The sequence below is a fragment of the Rhineura floridana genome, chromosome 2, assembly GCF_030035675.1.
Source record: "Rhineura floridana isolate rRhiFlo1 chromosome 2, rRhiFlo1.hap2, whole genome shotgun sequence".
Taxonomy (NCBI): Eukaryota; Metazoa; Chordata; class Lepidosauria; order Squamata; family Rhineuridae; genus Rhineura; species Rhineura floridana.
In genome coordinates this window covers 31,714,301-31,741,095 of record NC_084481.1, presented here as the reverse complement: position 1 = coordinate 31,741,095, position 26,795 = coordinate 31,714,301, and the positions used below count along the sequence as shown (strand labels likewise).

General features: G+C 43.0%; 1 protein-coding gene across 9 annotated transcripts in view; it reads left to right on the top strand.

Moving 5' to 3' along the window:
• The first annotated feature begins 3,148 nt into the window (after nucleotides 1-3,148).
• Nucleotides 3,149-26,795, top strand: part of GULP1 (GULP PTB domain containing engulfment adaptor 1) — a 334,104-nt gene continuing 310,457 nt past the window's right edge. For 5 of the 9 annotated variants that reach the window (XM_061608242.1, XM_061608240.1, XM_061608239.1 and 2 more), the window contains exon 1: nucleotides 3,547-3,717. The gene's annotated coding sequence lies outside the window, so the exon portion shown is untranslated. Of the gene's footprint in view, nucleotides 3,426-3,545; nucleotides 3,718-26,795 lie in introns of those variants that run through there. The other 4 variants (XM_061608241.1, XM_061608236.1, XM_061608244.1 and 1 more) reach the window with 3 other exon arrangements.

The window sequence follows — 26,795 nt, the reverse complement described above, 5'->3', positions numbered from 1 at the left end:
GTGGGGTTCAATTCTCAGTGACAGGGAAGAGAGAAGCTGAAGGACACATTACAGTAATTTCTTTATTATTTTTTTATTAGATTTATTAGTCGCCCATCTGGCTGGCTGTCCAGCCACTCTATGTAATGGCATAGAAGATTATATATACACACTTATGAAAAAGGTGTCCTGAAATGGTTTCCTTCATCTGTGTCACCCAGGATACTGTCAGAGGGTGGTATTCAACTAACTCATCACATCAGGATTTCCCCTTGCACAATGGCATTTTCCCCCTCCCTGTGCATGCCGCACAGCATCCCCAAATCTGTTCTAGAGGGTTGGGGAACCCCTCAAACAGATTAAGGGAGGCATGGGGAGAGGAGAGGGTGAAAAACTACTGTTGCACAAGCAGAAATCCTTGTGCTGACAGAACTACTTACTTAGTGCTACACTGGATACAACCCAGAAAGTTTAAACCAATCTTAGGAAATCTGTGTTTTCAAGTCCAATCTGACTTCACACCTTTGCCAGAACCGCACTGGGTGGCTTTGTGCCAAATAACATTTTTCCTTTTCACAAACAATCCTGGGGAGCCACGAAGCAGTGGAGCCACTGCCAAATCCCTGTTGTCTCCTATGAGCCAGGGTGGAAGGTGAGTTGAGGCATGTACTTTTTCTCCAAATTTCACTGTGCCAGCTCCAGAGCTGACACCGTACAGAGGCCTACAAATATAAAGCCTCCAGTGCAAATGCGCTCTATCCTAACCCCACCATCCAGCAATATCTGGGGGTGTGTGTGTTAGGATCAACCATGAAATTTTAAATGGAGGAGACAACCGTGACCTTCCTCCACAAGGTAGTTGATGAACATGAAAAGCGCTGTATGTGTGATTAATAGTTATCTTCCAGCCTGAGACTCTAAAGCCATATATTCCATACATTAACTGACATTATTCATTTAACCAAGAGCAAGAGTGAGTAAGGCATGGCTGAGGCAGATGAATTAATGAATCAATTCATCATTATGATGAATTGATCAACATTCTCATTCCTATAGAAAACAAAGCCTCCCATGTACGTTGGCATCACTTCTTTATTTTTAAACGAAAATATAATTATATGCCAATTGGGAATGACTTTACTAAAACATGCATATTTCATCCTGAATTTTGCACTATACATCTTAAGGAAAATCTAGCATGCAGTCACATCAGTGCCCACAATAAGGTCCATGCAGCCTGACTCATTCTTTATGTCTGACCACACATTTACACATCACCACCCACCCCATCCCATTTTGTGTCAGAACTGCAATCTATGGGCTGGTTCAGGTAAAATCCTGTTCCATGGTAAAGGACATGTGCACCTTCCTGCACCACACTCATAACACATGTGTTTCTTTGCTCAGGAGAAACACTTATTTGGAAGACTAACTTCAGAACAAACAAGGTAGCATCGAGCTGCGTGGCTGCAATCCTAAACTTATTCATTTGGGAGCAAGTAAGTGATATTGAAGGTATAGAGACAAAGACACAAGTCTGGCCCAAAACATTTTGCTGTCTGAGGCAAAGCAGCAAATGGTGCCCCCCCCCCAAGTTAAGGAGCACACTACCCAAGATCCATCAAGCTATTTTGTTGCTTGAGAGGCAGAACATCCCACAAGCACCTCTAATCATCCCAGGTAGTAAAAATGAAGTAACAATAATGTCGGGATTTCTCTATTGAGATGTGTAGCAGAGTTGCGTAGTGCTGCAGAGCGGAGAGTATTGAGCGAGCTTAGTGTGTGTGTTTTTGAATCTTTGCTAAGATTCTACCTTCCCTGCAAATTAGTCACAGAGACTTTAAGCTTTAAAATAAGAAACAACTACTTTATTTTGGAAGTACATGCTTGATAGGAAAGAGTTCTACATCTAGCTAACTAGCTATGCTGGAGCAACGAGCACTCATCCTGGTTGAGAGGAGAGACAAAGAGAAGATGTCTGCTCCCCTCTCGAGAGAAAGAGAACACTGAGAAAGGTGGGAATTGGGATCAAACATCCTGTTGCTTATCAGTCTAGCAGGAAGGAAAGAGACGGCAGGATCAAAGGGATAGGTATAGCCTCAACCAGCAAGAGGTCTAGCTCTCTCTAGCTACCCTTATTAACCCCATGCAGCCTCAACCCACCAAGTTGGAGTTGAACCTCATACATTCCAACAAATAAATTAACAAACTGCCCTTTAATGACACCCAAGTTAAACTGCCATTAGTAACCACCTCACTTTTCCTAATGTTAGGGACTGACCTTGCCCTCCCCACTCCCAAAGGAGGATGCTGTTAACTCTACCATCAGACACTATGGACTTTATGGCAAATAAACATCTTCCAGGCTCTGCCACAGACATGCCCAGTTGTTCTCTGGCTCAGTTATGGCCAAAGAAAAAAGAAAAAAAAAGAATGAAACTCAGACGTCCCCACCCTAGACTCCTCTCCATTTTAGCCAAAACGTGCATGCTATCTCCAAAACAAGAGGATAAAGAGGCCATCCCAAATGTTAAGGTCAGGTCTCTCTGTCCTCTTCTAATGTGAGTATGGTTCTAATTCTGCCCCACACTATACATATGAAGCACATTCTTTACCCCCCCATCCTGGGAACTGTAGTTTGTTAATGGTGCTGGGAACTGTAGCTTTGTGAAGGTAAACTGCGGTTCCCAGGGTTCTTTGGGGGGAAATGGGCTTTAAATGTATGGTGTGCACGGAGTTGGCAACTCTTATGGTATCACAGTAGAACCCACAGTCTGTTTTCCTACTTCCAGCACCATCCAGCCAAAGTCAAACTTAAGACCCTTTGATTTCAACGGGAAAGTTACAGCACGTACCACACGCTGATGCACTGAAATCTTGGGTGCCTTAATATGTCTTCCTTTAATTGGATTGTGTCCATCGGATCAAGGAAGAGATTTTTATTAAATAATTAAGAGGAGTTTATTGAAAAAATAAAGCTATCCAGCTCGGATGCTGGGAGGAGAATCCCCTTATAAATCCCCAAAGGCATTTTTCATTTGCCTTGCAGGAGTTCCGCCAAGACATAACAGGAGGAGGAGGAGGAGGAGGAGGGGGAGGAAAGCGGGAGAAGCCAACTGCGCTCGGCTTGGCAACGAAAGAGGCCACCTCCTTTTCGTAGCTAGCCAGCGTTGGGCCGAGGGAGCAGGCGAGTGACTGCGCATCAAGCCAGCCCGCTTAGCTTTCAGCAGATAAAGGGTGGGGAGCGAGGCGGGGAAGCAAGCCATCCCAGGCCCGTGACGTCAGGAAACTTTTCCTCAGTGGCTGCTGAGACGCCAGGCTGAAGCCAAGGAGGCTGCTCGCTGCTGCGACTCGTAGCGCTTTCCCTCTCATGCTGCGCGCGTGCCTCGCAACTCCGACGCGCGGGGCCGGCGAAAGGCTGCTTCGCTCCCAACTCTCTGGGAGAGGTAATTGGCGCTCTTTCCACTCTCGGGTTAGTTTCCTTGTCTTCTGCGTAGCCGAGCTTTCCAGCGCTCTCCGCCCCGCCCCGCTCCCTTGTTATATGTGCCCAGAGCGCAGCAGCGAGTGAGGGAGCGAGCGCGCGCCCCGGCTGCTAAGGGAGGAGGGACTCGAGCGAAGTCGCTGGAACTCTGCGGAGTTGGATGAAGCGGGGAACTTGACGACTTGGCAGCTGCTTCGGAATTCCTTTATACAACTGACAGGAGGAGGGCGGCGAGAGCGAGCGAAAGTTTCGGCGGGGTTTGTTCTTTTATTTTGTTTGCCTTGAAGGGAGAGGGGGAGAGAGAGAGAGGCTGCCTGGCTTTCCCTTGTGATGGCGAGGAGAGGGCGCCCCTGACCAGAGTGAAGCCTGTTGAACGCTGTGTGGCCTCTCCGGGATGCTACGAAGTGGGAGGAAGCGGCGGCGGCCGGGAACACCCCGCTATCGCTTTTTCAGGCGAAACACCCCGCCTGCCCTTACACTCTGGCATCAGCCCTTTTTGCAGCGGCCTCGAATTTTTTTGGGCAGGGCGGACGCGGGGAATTGGAGGTAGCGAAGTCTGCGCGGAGGCCGCTGCAATTCTGGGGTGTGTGTGTGTGTGTGTGTCCCACCCCCTCTTCCCTCCCCTCACTTGGGTCATCGCAGAATCCCGCTTGGCTGTGAAAACTTCAGCTCTCATGTTTGTTTAGCTGGATTTTGCGGCACTTCTGTCTCGGGGGAACATCCCGACGCTGCCGTTGTTGTCTTGTTGAGTTGACGAAAGTTCCCGTTGAACTGGAGCGCGGGTCGCTCAGCTTTTTAATGCCTTGATTCTCCATCCTTGCCGTAGTTCTGCAGGCTTTCAGTACGAGCTAGCGGCTAGCTACCCGCTCTTTCAGCAAGGCCGTCCCACACCGTTTAAAGCTGCAATTTTCTTTCTTTCTTTCTTTCTTTCTTTCTTTCTTTCTTTCTTTCTTTCTTTCTTTCTTTCTTTCTTTCTGACTTTGAGAGCAAGTCCCGTTTGAACATAGAAATGAGCCTTACTTCCGAATAAACATGCGTAAGGAGGCGGGCTGTATAACAAGGGTGCTCTTAGCCGAGTTTGTCCCGTCACCAACTTTCGTGCGGGGCTCCGGGCTTAAGCGCTTTGTGGATCGCGCTGCGTTGATACCCGTTCCTTCGGAACTGTCTGTGTTGGTCGGTTGCAGAAGCTACAGCGGCATTTCATGCTGGCTTGCTCTTTAGAGTGTTTTAGGGGGACGGTAGTAATTATCTAAGGTAGTAATCGGCGGCTTTCTGAGTAAATAAATACGGTGCAGGCTGCAATCCAGGGTGAGCATAAGCAAGTGCCAATCAGGTGGATTTTTTCTGCCTAAGGGGATCTGTTTAGGAAAGGCTTTTTTGTGTGAGTAGAAAGACAGCAGCTATAGCACAAAATGTTAATAGATCAACACAATGCTTGTGGACAGATGACTGAGGCAGGAAGATGCTTCAAAATACATGAAGCAGCTATTTTGGGGGGGTATAAACTGTGTGGCCATGTTCTCTTTTTATAATCCCTGGTGTTTTAGCATGATTCAGGCTACTGTCCTATGCCCACTTACCTGAAGTAATCCCACAAAAATGGTGTTCTGCTGGCTCAGCCAAAGCATTTCAGTGTTTGAGAACTGTCATCACTGCCAGGACTAATGAACACAGGCATAGTTTTGCAAAATCAACCTTCTATGCGTATATAGACAAAAGTACCCATGTGACTTAATTTCATAAGATACAGGACTTGTGGGGGTGGGACAGCTACATTGGTTTATCATTTGAGAAGGGCTACAATGACAAATCCTGAACTCTAGATTCCAGACTTGTACCCAGAAAAAGTGAGAAGAGAGGGGGAAATATTGAAGAATTAAGTTTCTGTGACATTTTTTCCAATTCTGTCGATAGTATATATTTCCTAATATCATATTTCCTAAATTAATATATAAAAGTCCATGTAAAACTCATTTTCATGCAATCAATGAAAGTCAGTCAGGACAATGAAGGTTAATTGTGATCTTGAATTTTTTGACATTCATTAAGCTTTCCTCCCTCTAGGATGCACAAACTGGAGAAAGATACAAAAAACTATTGCTATATTTATAATGATCTTTGTCTTTATCACTTTGGGTTTTTTCCCCTCTGTTGCTCTAGTATTAATTTGAAACTTTTTTCTCAGCAACTTTTAGTTTGATGCCCTTGTAGACAGCAATACTGTCTTGCTGTCATGAATAGATGATCCATGTAGTGTGGACAAATGGTCCACTCCAGGGTTGCCAGGTTCAGGGCCTGAGAATGATTCTGTATCTTTAAGAGAAGAGAAAGTTCAGCCAAGTACAGGTTTTCTTGCAACATTGTAATGGGAAAAACCACAAGGTGAAATTCTCCCTTCCCCCTGCACAACTTTTAATGATACAGAAGACCTCTTGGAGGCTGGGCCTGGCAACCAAGGGTCTTCTGAATCTTTAAAAGTTGTGCAGGGGGAAGGGAGAATTCCACCTTGTGGTTTTTCCCATTATAGTGTTGTAAGAACACCTGCACTTGGCTGACTTTCTCTTCTCCCAAAGATACAGGATCAGTCTCAGGCCCTGAACCTGGCAACCCTAGTCCATGCTGTCCCCAGCTGAGGTAGCTAGAAGCTCACAAATGAGGCATGATAGACAGCAGCTACTGTTGCTTATGCTGTGATATGTCATAACTGGAGGCAGCTTCCTCTGAATACAGAACTCCCATTTCTAGTAATTATTCTAGTGGGTGTGTTATATTGAAATAACTAGGAATTTATTAACAATTAAGAGTAGAGAAGACTTATTGGGTGACATGGCTTTAGTATATACTGTATTTAGCAGGTATGTGTTGAACAGTTTTTTTAATAATTCAAAGTGTTTTAACATGGTTATTCTGTTATTTTTGCAATTTCTAGTAACAGGAAGTTTGGTGAAGTGCCATTGCAGGAAAGTCATCCTCAGATTCTGAGGACAATGGGAGAGTCATGTCCTGGTACATTGTATGAATCTGACAGTGATACTTCTTAAATAAGCAGTTAGTAGAATTTTCTTTGGTTACATTCCACCGGCCTAATCACTTTCATGCAAGCAGATAGGTTAGCCACTGAAGAAACATTTGCCTGTTAAACCCATTGAGGAAATGTATTTAGCTGTCAGGTGCAAGTAAATGTTTTAACGTTATGATGTTTTAAAGTTTTTAGTGCTTTTGTTTGCTGCCCTGGGCTCCTGCCGGGAGGAAGGGCATGATATAAATCAAATAATAAATAAATAAATACTTAGAGTAGACCCACTGAAGTTAATAGACATGACTAACTTATCTCCCTCCCCCATTTCTTATCTACCTGTTAGGATGCTTACTACTAAGGCTAAATGCATAGATCAGGGGTTTCCAGATGGTCCACGAAATGTCTGTGGATTTATTGTTCAACATAGGAAAGGGCACATCCATTGCATTAAATAATATTGATTTTTAATTGTATTGTGTGTGCTCCTTTCTTTCCTATATTGTATTACAACTTGAATGATATTGTATTACAATTGCTACAACAGGCAGAAAAAGTGGTCCGCTAAGACTCTCAGCAGCTCTCAAGGGGCCCATGGGGGGAAAGTTTGAAAACCACTGGCATAGATAAAGTACCAGCCACTCCAGTTTCTGCACTGTTACTTAAGCTTTCTGCTGGTGTAATTGTCATAATTTCTTCAACTATAGTATCAAAGGGTAATTAGAGAAAAATTTAGATAACTATTCCCCCACCCCCAACATGGTGATGGGAGTGGGTAGTCTACGACATCTGAAAGGCATCACATTGGCTACTCCTGAACTAGGCATTGCATAATATTCTTTTCAAGTGCAAGACATCCATTGGATTAGGATGTTGGGCTATGCTAAGAACAAGGCTCCTGTGAGCAGAATGGCTATTGTGCTAGTGGGTTAAAACAATTGAATATCACCCATTTTCTAAAATTTACTGAAAATGACAGCTCAGTATGCTGCAGCCTTGGGAAATAAAAGAGAAATTATTAGAAGAGGGATTGAAAATAAAATAGCAAGTATTACAGTGCCATTATATATTGTGCTTACATTTAGAATACTGTTCTTCCCATCTAGTTCCCAAGAAGCAGGTGTTGCTGTTTTTTTTGGGTGGTGATGGTAGTAAACAGTTGCAAAACAGCTTAAAGTGGCATGATTCTGAATTTTGGGTTGAGTGAATGAAGTTTATTTATTTATTTTTATTTATTTATTATTTGATTTATATCCCACGCTTCCTCCAGTAGGAGCTCAGGGCGGCAAACAAAAGCACTAAAAACACATTAAAAATAATAAAAACAGACTCTAAAATATATTAAAACAAAACATCTTTAAAAACATTTTTAAAAGCTTTAAAAACATTTTTTTTTGAAAGAAAAGGTTTAAAAACATTAAAAAGCAATTCTAACAGACACAGACTGGGATAAGGTCTCAAAAGGCTTCTTAAAAGAACAAGTTCCTTATCACTTCAGGGTACAGTTTTCCCTGGTTAAGTAAGCCCCATTGAATACATTGGGACTTGCTTCTGAGTAAACAAACATAGGATTGCACTATAAATATCTTTACAGGTTGTATAAATAATAAACATATTTGATAGTCATGCTTATATAAATATTTCTTCATACTGTGTCCCAATAAGTATCTGATTTCACACTATGGTTGTACAATACTTCCTTTACATTTTAAGTATACCTTGGGATGGTCATGGTTCTCCATTGTTTTCATCCTGAGGGGCAGATAGGCTGAGAGATGGTGAGTAGCCCATGGTCACCCACTACACTCTATAGCTCATTTCCATTTTGAAAAATTAATTAAAACAATTTACATGCAGGCCAAATTTATTAAGTGGATTCACACAATACGTTTAAAGCACATCCAACTCACATTTAAAGCGCACGACATCCCCTAAAGAATCTTGGGAAGTGTCATTTCCCCCTCACAGTTATAATTCGCACCACTCTTAACAAACTGCAGTTCCCATGATTCTGTGGTGGGATTCATGTGCTTCAAATGGGTGTTGAATGTACTTTAAATGAATGGTGTGGATCTGCCCTAGGTATGATGTGCATTCAAGAGTGAATTGAAAAGAACAATTTTAAAAGATACTTCTTACTCTTACTCGTTTCTCAGACCTCTTTCTGAAGTGAAGGGTCAAATCTGTAAAGAAGTTTGGAGCAGCCACGTTAAAAGATAAGGGCAGGGCATTCCAGGCAGGGGGTTGCCAACCCTGCTTGGATATGGATGTCTTTGTAGAGGAACCCTAGTCAAGGTTTACCAACAGCACAATCCAAACTATATCTACTAGAAGTCAGTCTTGTTGAGCTCTATGGGGCGTAATCCCTTAGTAAGTGTGTTTAGAATTGCAGCCTTCAGGGGCATCCATCTTTACTCCCCAAAGCTCCCATCTAACATCTCCACAACACTAGGCTCCTTTGTCCCTACAGTGACCTTCTGATGACTGGCCTGGCCTGAAGACACTTAACCTTTCTTGCTGAAAGCAAGTAGGCTAGATTAAATGTCCCCTACCCAGGCTCCATCTTTTAGCTAAGATTTCTATCTTAATTTCCAATCAGATATTTTTTTGAATTGTATGTTCCAAGCAACTGTGATTGATGCTTAATGTATCATGCTTAATGACATAACTAGGGCCCGCCCCGTGACATCACTAGGGCCCGCCCCTCAAATCTCAGGTTTTGGGTTGCTTCTGACCTGGCAACCCTAGTCCCCGGTCACTTGCAAATACATCTCAGTAGTTGTTAAATATCAGAGTCTAAATAGGAATGCTTGAGGAATTTGTTTGGTCTGTATTTTAAAGTAAAGTTAATGTGATCCACACCTCCCAAACTAGTGGGAAGATCAGAACACAGTCCTTGTTTGGCATCTACACTGCAAAGAATTTTATGAGGCTGCCTTTCAAATTAAAACTCTATTCCTGTGATTGTAATTTGTTTTCATTGTTTTTCATATTGAATTTCAAACTGTTGTAACCCACCCTGGGGCCTACTGGTGAAGGGCAGGTGATAAATGTGGTGATAATAATAGCCCTATAGCTTGGGACCAGGATACCTGAAAGACTGTCTTATGCCTTATATACCCAGTTGATCACTGCACTCTGCATGTGAAGGCCTGCATGTGAAGGCCTCCAGATTCCATCTTATCAGGAGGTCTGTTCCACACAACACAGGAAGCAGACCTTTAATGTTGTGGCACCAACACTTTGGAATTTCCTCCCTTAAATATTAGACAGGCGCTGTTTCTGTTATCTCTTTTGGCACCTTCTGAAGACCTTCCTCTTTCAACATGCCTTTTAAGTAGAGACCTTATCCCACTCTGTGTCTGTGCTGGAATTGCTTTTTAAGATGTTTTTGAAGTTGTTCTTGAAGATGCTTTCTTTTTAATATGTTTTTAAAGATGTTTTGTTTTAATTTCTTTTGAAGTATTTTGATTTTATGATGTTTTAGAGTGCTGCTGGTGTTTTTGTTTGCCACCATGGGCTCCTTCTGGGAGAAAGGGCAGGATATAAATTTTAAAAATAAGTAAATAAATAATTTCGATAAAAACTCCAAGTGGCTAGAAAGCACTGCTGCTGCCACTTGTGTTCAAAATAGGGCTACAAATGCCCTTGGGGTGATGGGGTGTGATGATGCTACATTAATCCCAGGGACATTGTATGGAAAAAATGGCTATTCTCATTGGTCTATGGGGGCAACCATATTTTTCCATATAGTGCCCTGAGAGGTGCAGCATGTCATCATACTCCATTGCTCCTATGGGCATTTACAGCTCAATTTTCAATGTGTGTGACTGCTTGCCAGCAGCTGGTTCATGGTCTTTTCTTTTTAAATTAAACAAGAATTAAACCTCTGATGTGCAAAGTGCTTGATAATCCTTATTTATTTTATCCTGGCAGTATTATTGGTGGTGACTGTTCCTTATTTATGTCTGGGGAGCTGAGATGATGATATCAAAGAGTCGATGACTGAAATGGGATGCAAACTAGACTGAAACTAAACTATGTTCGTATGGTGGGAATTTCCAGCAGGAATAATTTTTACCAAATACATTCCCCAAAGCAAGTCTGCTGTCATTGCCAATTTATAAACCAATGCTTGAATTCTTTTAAAAGCATTTTCCTGCTATCCTTCAGGATTCTATGTATGATATGATAAAATATTCATTTTGGCACTACTGTGGTATTGGGATGGCATGCTTGACTGCATCAATAGAATATTATGTATTAACCTAAGCTACTTAGGGTATGAAGTAGTGTGTGCATTTTCATTTGGGGTGTTTTTGAAAGCAGTAACCTCTCCCTTCCATCTCTCAGTACTCAGCAGGAAGGCAGCGCAGGTAATCTATCTCTCAGCTGTCCTCACCCAGACATTCAGCTGGAAAAGTTGCACACAACTATACTGAATGTCTTTTGGAGATGGTGAAGGCTAGTTTTGCAGACATGAAAGCAGTTAGGATCTGTTTCTACACACACTATACATTTAAAGCACATTTGAAGCACTTTATTTCCCTCAAAGCATCCTGGGAAATGTAGTTTACTCTTAAGAGGTATAATTAACAAACTACAGTTCCCAGGATTCTTTGGAGAAATAACATGCTTTCAGTGTGCTTTAAATTATAGTGTGTATGCAGCCTATAGTTTTTTAAAACCTTTTTTTCTAAACAATATGTTTTTAACCCTTTTTATTTAAGATGTTTTTAAAGCTTTTTTAAATAATGTTTTTAAAGTTGTTTTGTTTTAATGTATTTTAAGGTCTGTTTTTATGATGTTTTAAAGTGTTTTTACTGCTTTTGTTTGCCACCTTGGGCTCCTGCTGGGAGGTAGGGCGGGATATAAATAAATAAATAATAAAAGAACATCTAAAAAGTTTAGATTTCTTATGCTGGACTAAACAGTATTATGCTATAAAGAAATGAGGTTTTTCTTGGGGGTTAAAATGTTGCAAAAGATAACTCTCAGAACCGCTGTCTATTATCTTTGCGAAATCATGGAGGACTCATGATGTGCCGGATGACTGAAGGAGAGCTAATGTTGTCCCTATCTTCAAAAAAGGCAAAAAGGAGGAACCGGACCAGTCAGCCTAACATCAATCCCTGGAAAAACTCTGGAGCAGATTATAAAGCAGTCAATCTGTAAGCACTTTGAAAACAATGCAGTGATTACTAGGAGCAACATGGATTTATGAAGAACAAATCCTGCCAAACTAATCTTATCTCATTTTTTGATCAGGTAACCTCCCTTGTAGACTGTGGGAATGCTGTGGACATAATATACCTCGACTTCAGCAAAGCTTTTGACAAAGTGCCCCATGATATTCTGATTAGCAAGCTAGCTAAATGTGTGCTGGATGGAACAACTGTCAGGTGGATCCACAGTTGGCTCCAGAATCATACTCAAAGAGTGCTTGTCGATGGTTGCTTCTCAAACTGGGCAGAAGTAACAAGTGGGGTACCACAGGGCTCGGTCCTGGGCCCAGTGCTCTTCAACATTTTTATTAACGACTTGGATGAGGAGGTACAGCGCATGCTTATCAAATTTGCAGATGATACAAAATTGGGGGGCATAGCTAATACCACGAAAGACAGAAACAAAATTCAAAGGGACCTTGATAGGCTAGAGCATTGGGCTGAAAACAACAGAATGCAATTCAACAGGGATAAATGCAAAGTTCTACACTTAGGAAAAAGAAACCAAATGCACAGTTATAAGATGGGGGATACTTGGCTCAGCAATATGACATGTGAGAAGGATCTTGGAATTGTCATTGATCACAAGCTGAATATGAGCCAACAGTGTGATGTGGCTGCAGAAAAGGGAAATGCTATTTTAGGCTGCATTAACAGAACTCTCTATTCAGCACTGGTTAGGTCTCATCTTGAATACTGCATCCAGTTCTGGTCTCCACACTTCAAGAAGAATGCAGACAAACTGGAACAGGTTCAGAGGAGGGCAACAAGGATGATCAGGGGACTGGAAACAAAGCCCTATTAGGAGAGGCGGAAAGAACTGGGCATGTTTAGCCTGGAGAAGAGAAGACTGAGGGGAGATATGATAGCACTCTTCAAGTACTTGAAATGTTGTCATGTAGAGGAGGGCTGGGATCTCTTCTCAATCGTCCCAGAATGCAGGACACGGAATAATGGGCTGAAGTTGCAGGAAGCCAAATTTCGACTGGACATCAGGAAAGACTTCCTAACTGTTAGAGTCATACAACAATGGAATCAATTACCTAGAGAGGTAGTGGGCTCTCCGACACTGGAGGCATTCAAGAGGCAGCTAGACAGCCATCTGTCGGGAATGCTTTGATTTGGTTCCTGCATTGAGAAGGGGGTTGGACTTGATAGCCTTATAGGCCCCTTCCGACTCTACTATTCTATGATTCTATGAACTTTTTCTTTCGTGAAATGTACACTCTAACTGCATGTGGCCAATCCTTGGAGACAATGTTACTTTGTTAAACTAGAATAAATTTGCTGAATATTTTTCTGAACATAATTTCTACTCCCACATTATTCTGTTTTTAAATCTCCAATTTCATAGATAAGATATCAGTCCCGGTTTTACTAAGAGAAGATGTGAAGAGAAATAGGAAAACACTGCATGCATTACTTCCTGTGCTGTCAAAAAGTCAGGGCTAGCGCAGCTAAGTGTGCATTGTACAGGACAGGAATTATTTCCAAGAATTATTATTATTGTATGAAAAGGACAATCCTTAGGGTCACCACCCAGTATTGTTACTGCATTTCATTATATATAGTGTCTACATAATGCTTTTCAGGCAGACAGCGAAGCCTTTGTGTTTGCCATTACCATGTTTCTAATTTAATCTGCAGCCTTGGGACTTTGATCTTAAGAAACATGGGAGGACTGCTAATACATTTTCTATACATGGATTCCCCTGGAAAATGTCCTTCAGTGCTGAGGTGATAGTTGTGTGCTTTCCACCTGCTCCTAGCTTCCAATTTTCCACAATGATACTTTCCCTTTCTTGTTACAGTGATGTTCTGATAAATTCTTTGTTATTGATTCTCAGACATTTTTGTTGTAAGGATCTTCCTTGAAAGAATCCAAGTTCCTATATACTGATTTATATGGAAGGGGTGGTTTTTTGCTTGCAATTGATTAATCTACCTGTAGTACTTGATAAAGTGTATTCTGAAAAGATTTGGGGAAAGAAAGATGAGACTTAGTGGGAGTCCTGAAGTGCCTTTGTCACATTTTTGTTCTTTGCAGTTCAGAGGTTTTAGGTTTCTCAAGGTGTTGGACTATGACCTGAGAGACCAGGGTTCGAATCCCCACGTAGCCATGAAGCTCACTGGGTGACCTTGGGCCAGTCACTGCCTCTCAGCCTCATGAAAACCTTATGCATAGGGTCACCATAAGTCAGAATCAACTTGAAGGCAGTACAGTGGGTTGATGATGGGTCAGATATGTTTGTGCAAGAATAGTGAAACATCTCACTATCTGACCTTAGTATATAGGTACAGATGTATTGTCCAGCCCAAACTTGTCAAAGACAGACACGTCAGTGTGCTTTTCTTTAATGGGTTTAATAGAAAGTTCAGTTCAGAGTGCTGCATGAATCATCTTGCACAGAATTCAGCATCATTACTAGGAATAGCTAGGCATGTCTACACTGTACCAAGATGTTGTTGTGCAATTAGGTATGCCTCCTTACCAGCCTTAAGTAAGGATGGGCAAGCTCTCTACTTGTGTGAAGAATGTGTCACTGTTGGGAGTGCACATACGAGTACTGTTCCTCAGCGGGACAGTGGAAACTCTTTGAGCCTGCCAGCACCACACAGCCTACATGCCTGAGGTCAGTGTGATTGGACTACTTCAGCAAGGTTCTTGTCCTAATAATGAGGGCTGCGCAGCAGTGATGGCAGGGTGAGTGAGGAAGGACGGTGAAGAGAAGGTGGAGAGACAGTTTCCTGACTGGGCAGTGTCTCTTCAGTGGTAACTGGATCTACAGGGATGGAGCTGTCACTGTCAGCAGTGCGGGAGCCTTCAAGCTGAACTGCGTCTGGAGACACATCACTAGTACCTTGTCCAAGTCTTCCTCATCATCCTCATTACTCCATGCCCATTCCACAGGGCTCATGATATCTAGGTACAACAGAGTTTTGTGAACTCATACCTTGTTTACTCTCTGTGTATAGGTTAATTATACAATCCACATAGCTATGCTTTAGGATACTATCTTCAAATGGGATGAGGGGATAGAGGACAAGGTTCAGTTTAAGAGTAAGTACAGTGGAGCGTGAAGAATATGTGATATGTGTACCAAACAGGACTGTGGAGTCAGTATGTCAAACCTTTGACTCTGACTCCTCTATTTTTCTACTGTCTGACTCCGACTCCGACTCCTTCATAAATGGCAAATGTATATTAATGTATTAATATTAATAAATTAATATTAAATATTAATTTTATTTTGAAGTCAGAGTCAGTACATTTCTATCGACTCCGACTCCACTGATAATTGCTTCCGACTCCACGACTCCAACTCCACAGCCCTGGTACCAAATAAGTTATAACTTGTCATAGAACACACAGTATGTGCAGAAGGGGAAGTTTGAGGGAGACTGCATTAGCATAATTCCATAGAGTTTAATAATCCTACTCTAAAGTGCCTGTGACTTGGGAACTATGGTTTTGTTAATGCAGCTTAAAACTGCATTAGCCATTTTTTAACAGCATCATCACAGGACAGACAACAGAAAGTACTTCCTCACATATTGCATAGTTAAACTATGGAATTCACTCCCACAAGAGGTAATGATAGTTACTAATTTGGATGGCTTTAAAAGAGAACTAAATAAATTCCTGGAAGATAAGGCTATCAATGGCTACTAGAAATATGAGGAGGAGAAACCAGGTTGTAAAACATATTTTTCTAGCATCCTGGTTTCTCCTCTTCACATTCCTGGTTTTAGATGCTAGCCACTTTCTTTTGTTGCTTATTAATGGCTACTAGCCACGATGGCTGTGTTCTTCCTCTACTGCTGGAATACCAGTTGTTGGGAATTGCAGATGGGGAAAGTGCTGTTGTGCTCAGATTTTTCTTGAGGACTTCCATAGGCATCTGGTAGGCCACTGTAAAAACAGGTGTGTGTTATGTTATGACTCATGTTTAGATTGTGATTGTCCAAAATTCTGAGATCCTCTTCACATGTACTAGGACTTTTGGAGAGAGGTGTCATTGATACACTGATGATACCCAGCTCTAGTTCTCCATTATGACTGAGCCAGGAGAGCCTGTGCAAGTCCTGAACTGGTGTCTGGATGCAGGGGTGGACTGGATGAGGGTCAGTAAGCTGAGCTTGACTCCTTGAAAGGTGGAAGTCTTGTAAGTGGTTGGTTCCCATGACATGTTAATTGCCTGTTCTAGATGATTTTCACTCCCTCTAAAGGAGCAGGTCCGCAGTTCGGAGATACTTATTTTATTTATTTGTTATTATTTATTATTTGCTTTATATCCTGCCCTTCCTCCTAGCAGCAGCCCATCTTTGTCATAAGATACCCAAATGACCTCTGTGACTAGGAGTACCTTTCACATGTTAGGCTGCCATGCCAGCTGTGACCTGTACTGGACCAGAATAGCCTGATCACAGCACATGCATTGGTAATCTCGATTTGTTTACTGTAACATGTTTTATGTGGGGCTGCTCTTGTATGTGGTTCAGAAGCTGTAATTAGTACAGAATGCAATGGCTAGACTGCATACAGGAGCAAGTTACTGACAACATGTTATTCCTTTGCTGAGAGAACTGTACTGATTGCTGATTTGCTACCTAAACAGCTTGGTCTCAAAGTAATTTAAGGACAGCCTGATCCCTTGTGCTTCATTAGATATCTTATGGGGTACTTTTGATGATGTCCCATGCCTCTGAGGTTCCGTCAGATTTCACCAGAGACCAAACCCTTTGTGTGGAACTCCTTACCAATAGAATTTATCCCTCCTTTCTTTTAGATGGCTTTCTTACTGGTCAGACAGGTCTTGGGAATTTGACATTTTTTTTAACCAATTAGTTTTACTGATACATTGTTGTTGCTTTTACTGATGTAGTTATTGTAGCATTATGTTTCAATTTTTATGCTACCTTATTATACTTTTTATAAAAGTAGAGTTTATGATAAATAAATGATACTGTTACTAAGCCAAGTATCCTCTGCTGAATTCAGAAGTTTGCATTCCACTCCATCTAAGGCATTGATAAAAATAATGAAGAATTCTGGACCCAGGACAGAAACTTGTGGCACCTCAGTTGAAGTCTCCCTCCAATTTGATAAAGAACCATTGATGAGCACTCTGTGAATACTGTCTTTCAACCAGTTATGATTCCACCTGGCTATATTGTCATCTAGCTTACACTTTACAAGTCTGCTAATCAAAATGGGGGGCTTTATAAAATGCTTTGCTGAAATTAAGATAAATTGAGGCAGATAGCTCTTATTGAGAAATGGATCAGACAACTGAACCTCATCATGGAACTAACAAAGATGATTTTGAGAATAGATCGTATATTTTTATTCAATATATTAGGAACAGCTCGACACCAAGAAATCCACCTTCTGGTCACGGGATTCTCTGGAGAAACCTGTTAAGATGAAGAAAGAGGAATTCAGAAAATAGCAAAGATTCATTCAAGAACCTTCACTCAACATACTTACCTGCCTTTAATGGTCTATATATTTGATCGCTTGTGGGATCCCTTGTGCTTGATTAGAGATCTTCTTATGTAGTGTTATGTCTGTACCATGGTTTGACTGTTAACCTTGACTGTTAACCCTGTTTAAGAGGGAGCTGGTTGGTCTCATGACTGCCACAAGCACTTAACCAAGATAAAGGAGGCAGAGTTTGACATAGATTCAGCTAGGGCTTGATCTACATGTGGGACAGAATGATGAAGGAATGGAGGGTAAGGAACTGAGGTGGGGAAATGGACTGTACGTGTTACAGGTGGGAGGGTCACCTTCTTGAACGCTCCTCTGTGTGAAAACTTCTGCAGATAGACAATTATCACAATCGGCTGGGTTGGTTCTCCTGATATACAGTTGTTGTTGTTTTTACTTGCAGGGTAGCGTTATACATTGGTGAACATTCAAACCTGGTGACCCTACCTGAAGTCTAAAGTAGTTCAGCTGGCTCTATCATCTCAAGACTTTTCTTACCACTTCATCCTGCTACACACATAGGCCAGGGCCAAGTGCCAGCTGATAGAGCTCACCGTGTTTTAGGTGGATGGGGAAGTGCAATACGACTCTCTGTGCAGGGAACACACTGAAACATTGGCCTTTTCCCAAGCACCCCTGAAATATACTTGACTCCAAGGTGACCTACCCTGCCTATCATAATGGTCATTTTTCTAGTACTATAATAAACCACCTTCAAGACCTTTGTCATTACATGATTCATTCAGTTTAGTGCACTATTGTTATGACTCCATATTCTCTAAAATGTTTATTTTCACTGAGTTCTGCTTAAATAACGTAGAAACATTATTTACATTTCTGCTTTCTCTCAACAGTGTGCTCTAATAATCTTCTATTGAATACACATAGTATCGTTCCATTCTAATATTTCTTCCATTATAAAATATCTTAGATAAAAATCCTACTGTCCTGTTCTCTTGCTTTGATTTGAGATTCACAAGAGACTTTGATAACACTGTTAAAAATAAGGCAGAGAATCATGAATCTTCTTGAGATTCATAATGTTTCATATCTACCATTTTGTACTATGTATGACAATTATGAGTGGGATTACATTTTATTGCCATAATGAAGGACTTACACTTTCAATAGACAAAACAGTGAGGGACCTATAGTTCTATTTTACTTGCATATACCATAAGTGACATTTTCTGAGTGCATTCATTTTTATATCTGATTGTTCCCTCTCTCTGTGTGAGCTTTCTGTCTCTTCAAATAATAATTTCCAAATGCACCAGTGGGATTTCTGAAAGTGGGTTAAAAGATTCAGGTATGTAACAGTTGCAAAACAGGTACTTAACTCACATTAGATTTTTCAATAACACTTGACCTAAGTTCTGTTTCATTCTTCAATCTCCTTCCATGTAAACAAGCACACAAGGAGAAGCAGAGATGTACTTCCAAGCCCTGGTCCCTCTGGTACATCATCTCTACACAGTTTAGAGTACTCCATGAGTTTGAGGGTAAAGGTCTGAAGCAGGGAGCCTATTCTATTCATGGAGACTCCCCTCATGATTTAGAATCCTGATTGTGCAGGGTTCTAAATTACATGATGAGCGTCTACAAATAGAGGAGGCTCCCCACATCCCACCTTCACCTCATATTCATTGAGGGCTTCAAGCTGTGTAGAGATGATGGGTCGGAAGGGACATGGATTGGCAGCATGTCACCGCTTCTCATGTGAAGAGATTGAATGCCTGAATGGGGCTCATTGCTGACTATAATCTAGGAGTGATCAAATAATTCATGTAGGAGATTACTTTCATTAATCACAGATTAAATTGTGGATTGTTAAACATTGCAATCACAAGTGAGATGGGGGTTGTTGCCAGTTAAACTTTTTACTATTATTATGAAGTCATTAGTTAAAAGCAAGACACTTACTAACAAAAGCCCATCATCAGTTAACAGCTTTACTATAAGTCGGCCAAACATACCCTTAGTATTCTTGTCTTCTATGTGCTCTCTGTAGTCAATTTAGGGTAGCTTTTTCATAATATTCTGTTTGTACTAATTATATATGGTAAGACCAGTGTAAACACAATCCTGCCAAGAAATGTAAAGTAGTGTAAATAATGCTTTAAAAATATGTAAGAATGAAAGAGAAATCTATATTAGGCCATGAGCTTATGTGCTTCTTCATTCCTCTGGTATAAAACTTCTCCTTTCATCCATCGTTGCCTTAACCATGGTGTAGTGTTATGTCTGTACCATGGATTGACTGTTAACCCTGTTTAAGAGGAACTGGTTGGTCTCATACCTGCCACAAGCACTTAACCAAGATAAAGGAGGCAGAGTTTGACCCAAAGAAGGGAGCATGCAGGGAAGGGAACTTGTAAGTCATTGGCCCATTCCTGATTTTTTACTTATTCCTTAAAGTTGTTGTGTATACACAAAATCTCTAAATTTCATAAGTGGTATAATCCTTCAAAGGCACTTTAGTGACCCACTTGCATTGGTCCACTTTCAAAAAGCCAGGATAATAACAATATTCACTAATAGGCAAAAAACCTTGAGGTTTAAGAATGTACCTATAGCCCACAGATATTTCTATGAAACTTTAGAAAGCAGGGAAATTGGGCAGCTGGAGTGAATGCACCAGGGGAGCAGGAGACCTGACCTCCTCTCTGAGATACTGGACTGCCCTACAAATTTGTCAAAATGCAAACACAATTTGGGTTGATCTTTCACAGTCCAATCCACTTCCTGTATAGCTTGGAAGAATTTGGTAACCTGTGTCTCTGAGCATATGGTGAATGGTGGCAGCACCTGCCATCTCCAAAGATGGAGAATTATATTTTTGTATGTTTGTTGGTGTTCTTCTTACTTTGCTTCTTTCCTGTGTTACTAATGTTTCTATAGAGAACCTAATCTAGAAAAATTATTACCCTTATTATTCATCCTAGAAACCTGTGTCAAATTTATTTTTATTAATTTCAAAACCTTTTATTAGTCAATGTCATATGCTGGTGAAGACAGACTTTTGTGTTTCAAACTGGAGGTTATGTTCTATTTCTATTTTGGGTGCATTAACAGTTGAATCTGAAACTGCAGTTTGATGTAAAATCAGACTGATTACAATATGTTACTACTTCAGCAATGACTCCAGCTGTTGGAAAAAAGAGGATGCATGTTTTCAGCCTGCTATGTTTAAACCACTTCATTTAAGGCAAGGTGGGCACGGTCAATTAAAAACATAGAGCACACCTAGCAGTTTTCTAGAATATATTTCACCTCCCAGTGTTTTATCTTGTGCTAACTGAGACACTCCTGATGTCCAGTGGAGACTATTCTGCAGAATAGTCAGTGCCATTATTCCACAGTTATTTTCGGAGTATTTTTAGTGTAAATTTTGCAAAGTGTTGCTGTACTTCACATATTCACAGAAACAAAAGAAAATGATTTCCTATTTGTAGGGCAGTCCAATATCTCAGAGAGAAGGTCTGGTTTCCTGCTCCCCTGGTGCATTCACTATAGCTACACAATTTCCCTGCTTTTCAAAGTTTGATAGAAATATCTGTGGGCTATAGGTATGTTCTTAAATCACAAGGTTTTTTGCCTATTAGTGAATTTCTCTGCTTTTTAATCCGGGAGGTAAGAAATGGGATCCTGTGCAAGTTTGCTGAAAATGGATTGATCATTTGCATGCTGATTGAGTTCAGGGGGATTTACTTTCCTGCAATCATGCTTAGGATATGTGAAACTGACCAAAGGGATGGGGAGGTGAGGAGGAGGAGAAGGAGGGAGGGAGGGAAGGAAGGGCAGAGGGGAAGAGGGGATGGGAGCAGGCAGGAGGGGGAGGGGAGGAGAAGGACAGGTTTGATCATTTGCATGTTTATTGAGTTCAGTGGGATTTACTCCTGTGCAATCGTGCTTAGGATAGGTAAAACTGATGGGGGGAGGGAAGGAGTGCTGGAGTGGGCAGGGGAGGAGGAAAAAGAACAGGCAAGGGGAGGAGGAAGGGAGAGGAGAGGGGAAGGAAGGGAAAGGCAGGTCTGATCATTTGCATGCTTATTGAGTTCAATGGGGTTTATTCCTATGCAATCATAGTTAGGATAGGTAAAACTGACCATGGGAGGAAGGGGAATGAGCGTATTGGAGGGGGCAAAGGGAGGGGGAGGGAAGGGCAGCAGAGGCGTCAGTAGGCAGGTGTGGGAGGTGCGGACCACACCCGGGTGACACCATGAGAGGGGTGACACCCAGAGCCGCCGTGGGGGCTCCCATCTGGCTGGTGCAGAACCCAGGAGTGCGTGAAACCTGTGCAAAGGTGCCCGGAGCCCAGACCGGAGAGGAAGCGAGGGACGTGTGAAGAGGAAGCGGTCCCAGGAGGAGGACGAGATCTGTCTGGAGAAGGCCCCGCCCCAGCAGACGGCTGCCCACTGGCTCCCTCGGTGCCCCAATGTGGCGGGTCAAAGGCAGGCTCTGGGCGAGTCAGTGGGCAAGCCCCTCCCTGCAGTGGGCTGGGGCTGGGTGGGGCTCAGGGAAACGTCCTTGCCGGCCTGCCGCCAGCTCGGAGCCGCTGATCGGGGCGTCCCGGCAGGCATTCGGTGCGGCCGTCAGGCCCTGCACTGGGTGACACCAACCCTAGTGACGCCACTGGAGGGCAGGATTGATCATTTGCATGCTTATAGAGTTCAATGGTATTTACTGCCATGCAATCATGCTTAAGATAGGTAAAACTGACCATGGGGAGGAGGAAGGGGAAGGAGGGAACTGGAGGGGGAGGGGATAGGAGGGAGGAGAAGGGAGGGTGGGTTTGATCATTTGCATACTTTTTGAGTTCAGTGGAATTTATTTCTGTGCAATCATGTTTGGAAATGGAAATGGACTGCCTTCAAGTTGATCCTGAGTTATGGCGACCTTATGAATAGGTTTTTTATGGTAAACTGTATTCAGAAGTGGTTTTACCATTGCCTTCCTCTGAGGCTGAGAGGCAGTGACTGGCCCAAGGTCACCCAGTGAGCTTCATGGCTGTGTGGGGATTTGAACACTGGTCTCCCAGGTCGTTGTCCAACACTGACCTGGGTGAGGGGCAGGGAGGGGGAGCAGAGGTGATTGGGTGGGTGGGCACTGGGCAGAGGGGAAAACCCTTTCCTTTCCAAAAGGAAAACATTGTGAACAGTATCATTGCTTTTCAGCGTTTCCCTCACCTTTTTATTCTATAGCAGGCACATGTAGCTTCCACCCAAATTTAAACCAAAGCTGTCCCTGGCCACATCCACACCAGGCCTTTATTTTACTTTGGACAGTCATGGCTTCTCTCAAAGAATCCTGGGAAGTGTAGTTAGTGAAGGGTGCTGAGAGTTGCTAGGAGATGCCCTGTTCCACTCACAGACCTTCAATCAGAGCGGCTGACTGTTAAACCACTCTGGTCATGGGAGCTCTGTCAGGGTAATAGGAGTCTCCTCTCAACACCCTTCACAAACTACACTTCCCAGGATTCTTTGGGGGAAGCCATGACTGTCTCAAGTGAAATCAAGGTCTGGTGTGGGTGTGGCCCCCTGATTAGGCAAGCCAGCTGGGAGTCTGGCTTTTAGAACACTGACAGTTGGTTCTTACTGAGCATGCCCGACATTCAGTTCAATGCAAAATTTCTTAAATTAATTAAAAATCAGCCAGGCATTTTTAAAAACTTTTAAACTGCAGAAGATGAAGGTCAGAGTATGGGGTAAGGTCAGTAATAGGATTACAGGTATTCTGTGAACATGGCTGATTTTTAATTAATTTCCACAGATTATGAGAACTCTCAGAGAAAAAAGTCCAAAAGGAGTCTGGGTTTCTCTCTCTCTCTCTTTATAGTTTGAACTGTCTATTCTCTCTGACTGTTTTGTGTATCACCATGAAAATTTACAGGGTTGCTAAGCAAGCGTTTCTGAGTTCAGGACTATACGTTTTGTAAGGTTTTGTTTTGAAATGAGATTATTGGAAGCATCAGAATGGCATGGGGGTATTTTCAATTCCCCATTGCGGATTGTGAAAAATCCACGCTGGTTATAGTATACAGCCACTCTTGTGGCTGTATAACTAATATTTTCCTGTATTTTCTTAGGGGAAAATAGAAGTAAGTTTGCAGTTAAGCAGGACCATCACTTTTTGGCAAAATCCTGTTTGGCAATGCTATACATTTTGGAACTGAATTAAAGAGAAATTGGCTATTGTTGAGACAGAAGGGATTTCTCTGACAGCAGCCGTTCCCAAGCTTTGGGTCCTCAGATGTTGCTGTACTACAATTCACATCATTCCTGACCATTGGCCATGCTGCCTGGGGCTGATTGGAGTTGTAGTCTAGCAACATCTGCGGACCCAAAGCTTGGAAAAGACTGTCCTAGACCAAATATTTAATAGTGAGGCTAAGCATACTGTTAAAATCTCTTGAGAAAAAAAAGTCATTGTGGAGTTTCATGATGTTTAAATTTCCATAACACATGTGTTTAATTTGCCAGTAAAACATATTTCATAACATTTGCTGTCTCATCAAGCTCATACCGAGCTCTGGATGTCAAGCTGGGTTCTTCACTCTTCATGAGCCTTCATTGGTTAGCTAGGCCTGCTTAAAAATTCTCTTTGGTATGTGTCAGCAACTCCTCTACATTCCATAGTTGGGCAGTCACAAGAAGGAATTGTTTCTTTCCTGCATTATAATCCCTGCTTAGACAGTTAAGGAAAGGAATATGTGATAGGAATCATTGCTTTAAATATGCGGATATTTTAACAAATATTTTAGAGAAAAGAATGTTAGACAGGACTCTGGTCCTTATAGTGTTTCACTGACGTAAACTGCATAAACAGTGTCTGCCTGAATTTAAAATGAGAGGTGTTTATCACCATCTCCTGTGATAAAGAACATCTATTCCTTCTTGTGTTTTTATCCCATTCGTCCTCCAAGGAGCTCAGGGCAATATACGTGGCCCTCTTATTTTATTATCTCAGCAACTTGTGAGGGTAGGTTTAGCTGAGAATGTGAATAGCCAAAGGTCACTCAGGTAAGCCCATGTCTAGTGGGGATTTAAACTTGGGGCTCCATGGTCCTAATTCCACACTTTACCCACTATACTGCATTGGCTTTTACAACATTGCTTTGACTGCTTACGGATGGCATATAAATTTTAAAATCATTTGATTGGAGGCCGTTCATACAGGAAAATCCCCAGATTCTAAACTGAGTACTTGCATCTGAGCAAATGTGAATGACACAAGTTGTGTCTGTACCTTGTTCCGGTTCTCCTCGTATCCACAGGACTGTTGGTTGTACTGTCAGCCAGCTCTTGGATCTCCAGGTGCTGTTTTTAAATGCTAGGTCGGTCGTTAATAAAAAACCCCTTATCCACGATTTAATTGTGGAGAAGGGCATCGACCTTGCGTGTATTACTGAGACCTGGGTGGGTGAGCAGGGAGGAGTTGCTCTTTCCCAGCTTTGCCCACCTGGGTATTCGGTGCAGCACTGTGGTAGATCTGAGGGCTGGGGAGGCGGGGTTGCTGTGGTCTATCGGAGTTCTTTCTCTCTCACCAAGCACCCTGTCCAGACGGCGACTGGTTTGGAGTGTCTTCATCTTGTGCTGGGCCAAGGAGACAGATTGGGAATACTGTTGGTGTACCGCCCACCTTGCTGCCCAATGGCTTCCCTAGCTGAGCTGACGGAGATAGTCTCGGAGGTATTGTTGAGATCCCCCAGACTTGTGGTACTGGGGGATGTCAACATTCATGCCGAGGCTGTCTTGTCCGGGGTGGCTCAGGACTTCATGGCCTCCATGACAACCATGGGGCTGTCTCAAGTTGCTACTGGCCCAACGCATGTATCAGGACATACTCTTGATTTGATCTTCGCCACTGGTCATGGAGATGGTGATCTGAAGGTGGGGTATTTTTCATCTACTCCATTGTCATGGACAGATCACTGCTTGCTGAGTTTTAGACTCACAACAGCCCTTTCCCTCTGCAGAGGTGGGGGACCTATTAAGTTGGTCTGCTCCCGGAGGCTTATGGATCCTGTTGCTTTCCAGAGCTCTCTGGGAGTTTTTCCAGCTGATAGCACTGGCGCTCCTGTCAAGGCCATGGTCGACCTGTGGAATGCGGAGATGACCCGGGCCATTGACATGATCGTTCCCACACGCCCCCTTCGGTGCAGAGCTCATACAGCACCGTGGTATACCCCAGAGCTGAGAGCGATGAAGCAAAAGAGAAGGAGGCTAGAGTGCAGGTGGAGGCAAACTCCTGACAGATGTAGTCATTCTTTGGTGAGTGCTTCCACTAAGTTGTATGTAAAAGCGGTTAGGGTGGCAAAAAAGTCATATTTTGCTGCCACCATTAGATCATCCCTTTGCCGCCCAGCAGAGCTCTTTAGGGTGGTACGAGGGCTTTTACATTCTGGCCCTCATGGAAACATCGGAAGCCCGCTGCAACGAATTTGCGGAGCACTTCCAGGACAAGATTGCTTGCATCCATCGGGACTTAGACTCTGATGTTATGACAGTTGATTCCATTGAAGTGTCCAGAACGCGGTCTTGTCCTTCATTGTTGGATGAGTTTCAGTTGGTGCAGCTCAAGGAAGTGGACAAGGCGCTTGGAATGGTGCGGGCGACCACGTCTGCCCTTGACCCTTGCCCATCTTGGCTGGTGAAGGCCAGCAGGGCTGTAACCACCGGCTGGGCCAAAGAGGTGATAAATGCCTCCTTGAGAGAGGGAGTAGTCCCTGGTAGTCTCAAGGAGGCAGTAGTGAGACCTCTTCTAAAGAAACCTTCTTTGGACCCAGATATTTTGAACAACTATAGACCGGTGGCGAATGTCCGTTTTTGGGCAAGGTCTTGGAGCGGGTGGTCGCCGGCCAGCTCCAGGCGCTCTTGGATGAAACCGATTATCTGGATCCGTTTCAATCCGGTTTTAGGCCTGGTTTTGGCACCGAAACAGCCTTGGTTGCCCTGTATGATGACCTTTGTCGGGAGAGGGACAGGGGGAGTGTGACTCTGTTGATTCTCCTTGATCTCTCAGCGGCGTTTGATACCATCGACCATGGTATCCTTCTGGGGAGGCTCGCGGAGTTGGGAGTTGGGGGCACTGCTTGGCAGTGGCTCTGCTCCTACTTAACGGATCGTCACCAGAAGGTAGTGCTTGGGGAACATTGCTCGACACCTTGGACTCCCCATTGTGGAGTCCCCCAGGGGTCGGTCTTGTCCCCCATGCTCTTTAACATCTACATGCAGCCTCTGGGTGCGGTCATCAGGAGTTTTGGAGTGCGTTGCCATCAGTACGCTGATGACACGCAACTCTACTTCTCCTTTTCACCTTCTTCAGGTGAGGCTGTTGATGTGCTGAACCATTGCCTGACCGCGATAATGGACTGGATGAGAGCTAATAAACTGAAGCTCAATCCAGACAAGACTGAGACATTGCTGGTGAGCTCTTTACCTGCCCAGATGGTGGATGTTTATCCTGTTCTAGATGGGGTTACACTCCCCTTGAAGGAACAGGTTCGTAGTCTGGGGGTCCTTTTTGACCCTTCCTTGTCGCTTGAGGCTCAAGTGGCCTCGGTGGCTCAGAATGCGTTTTACCATCTTCGTTTAGTAG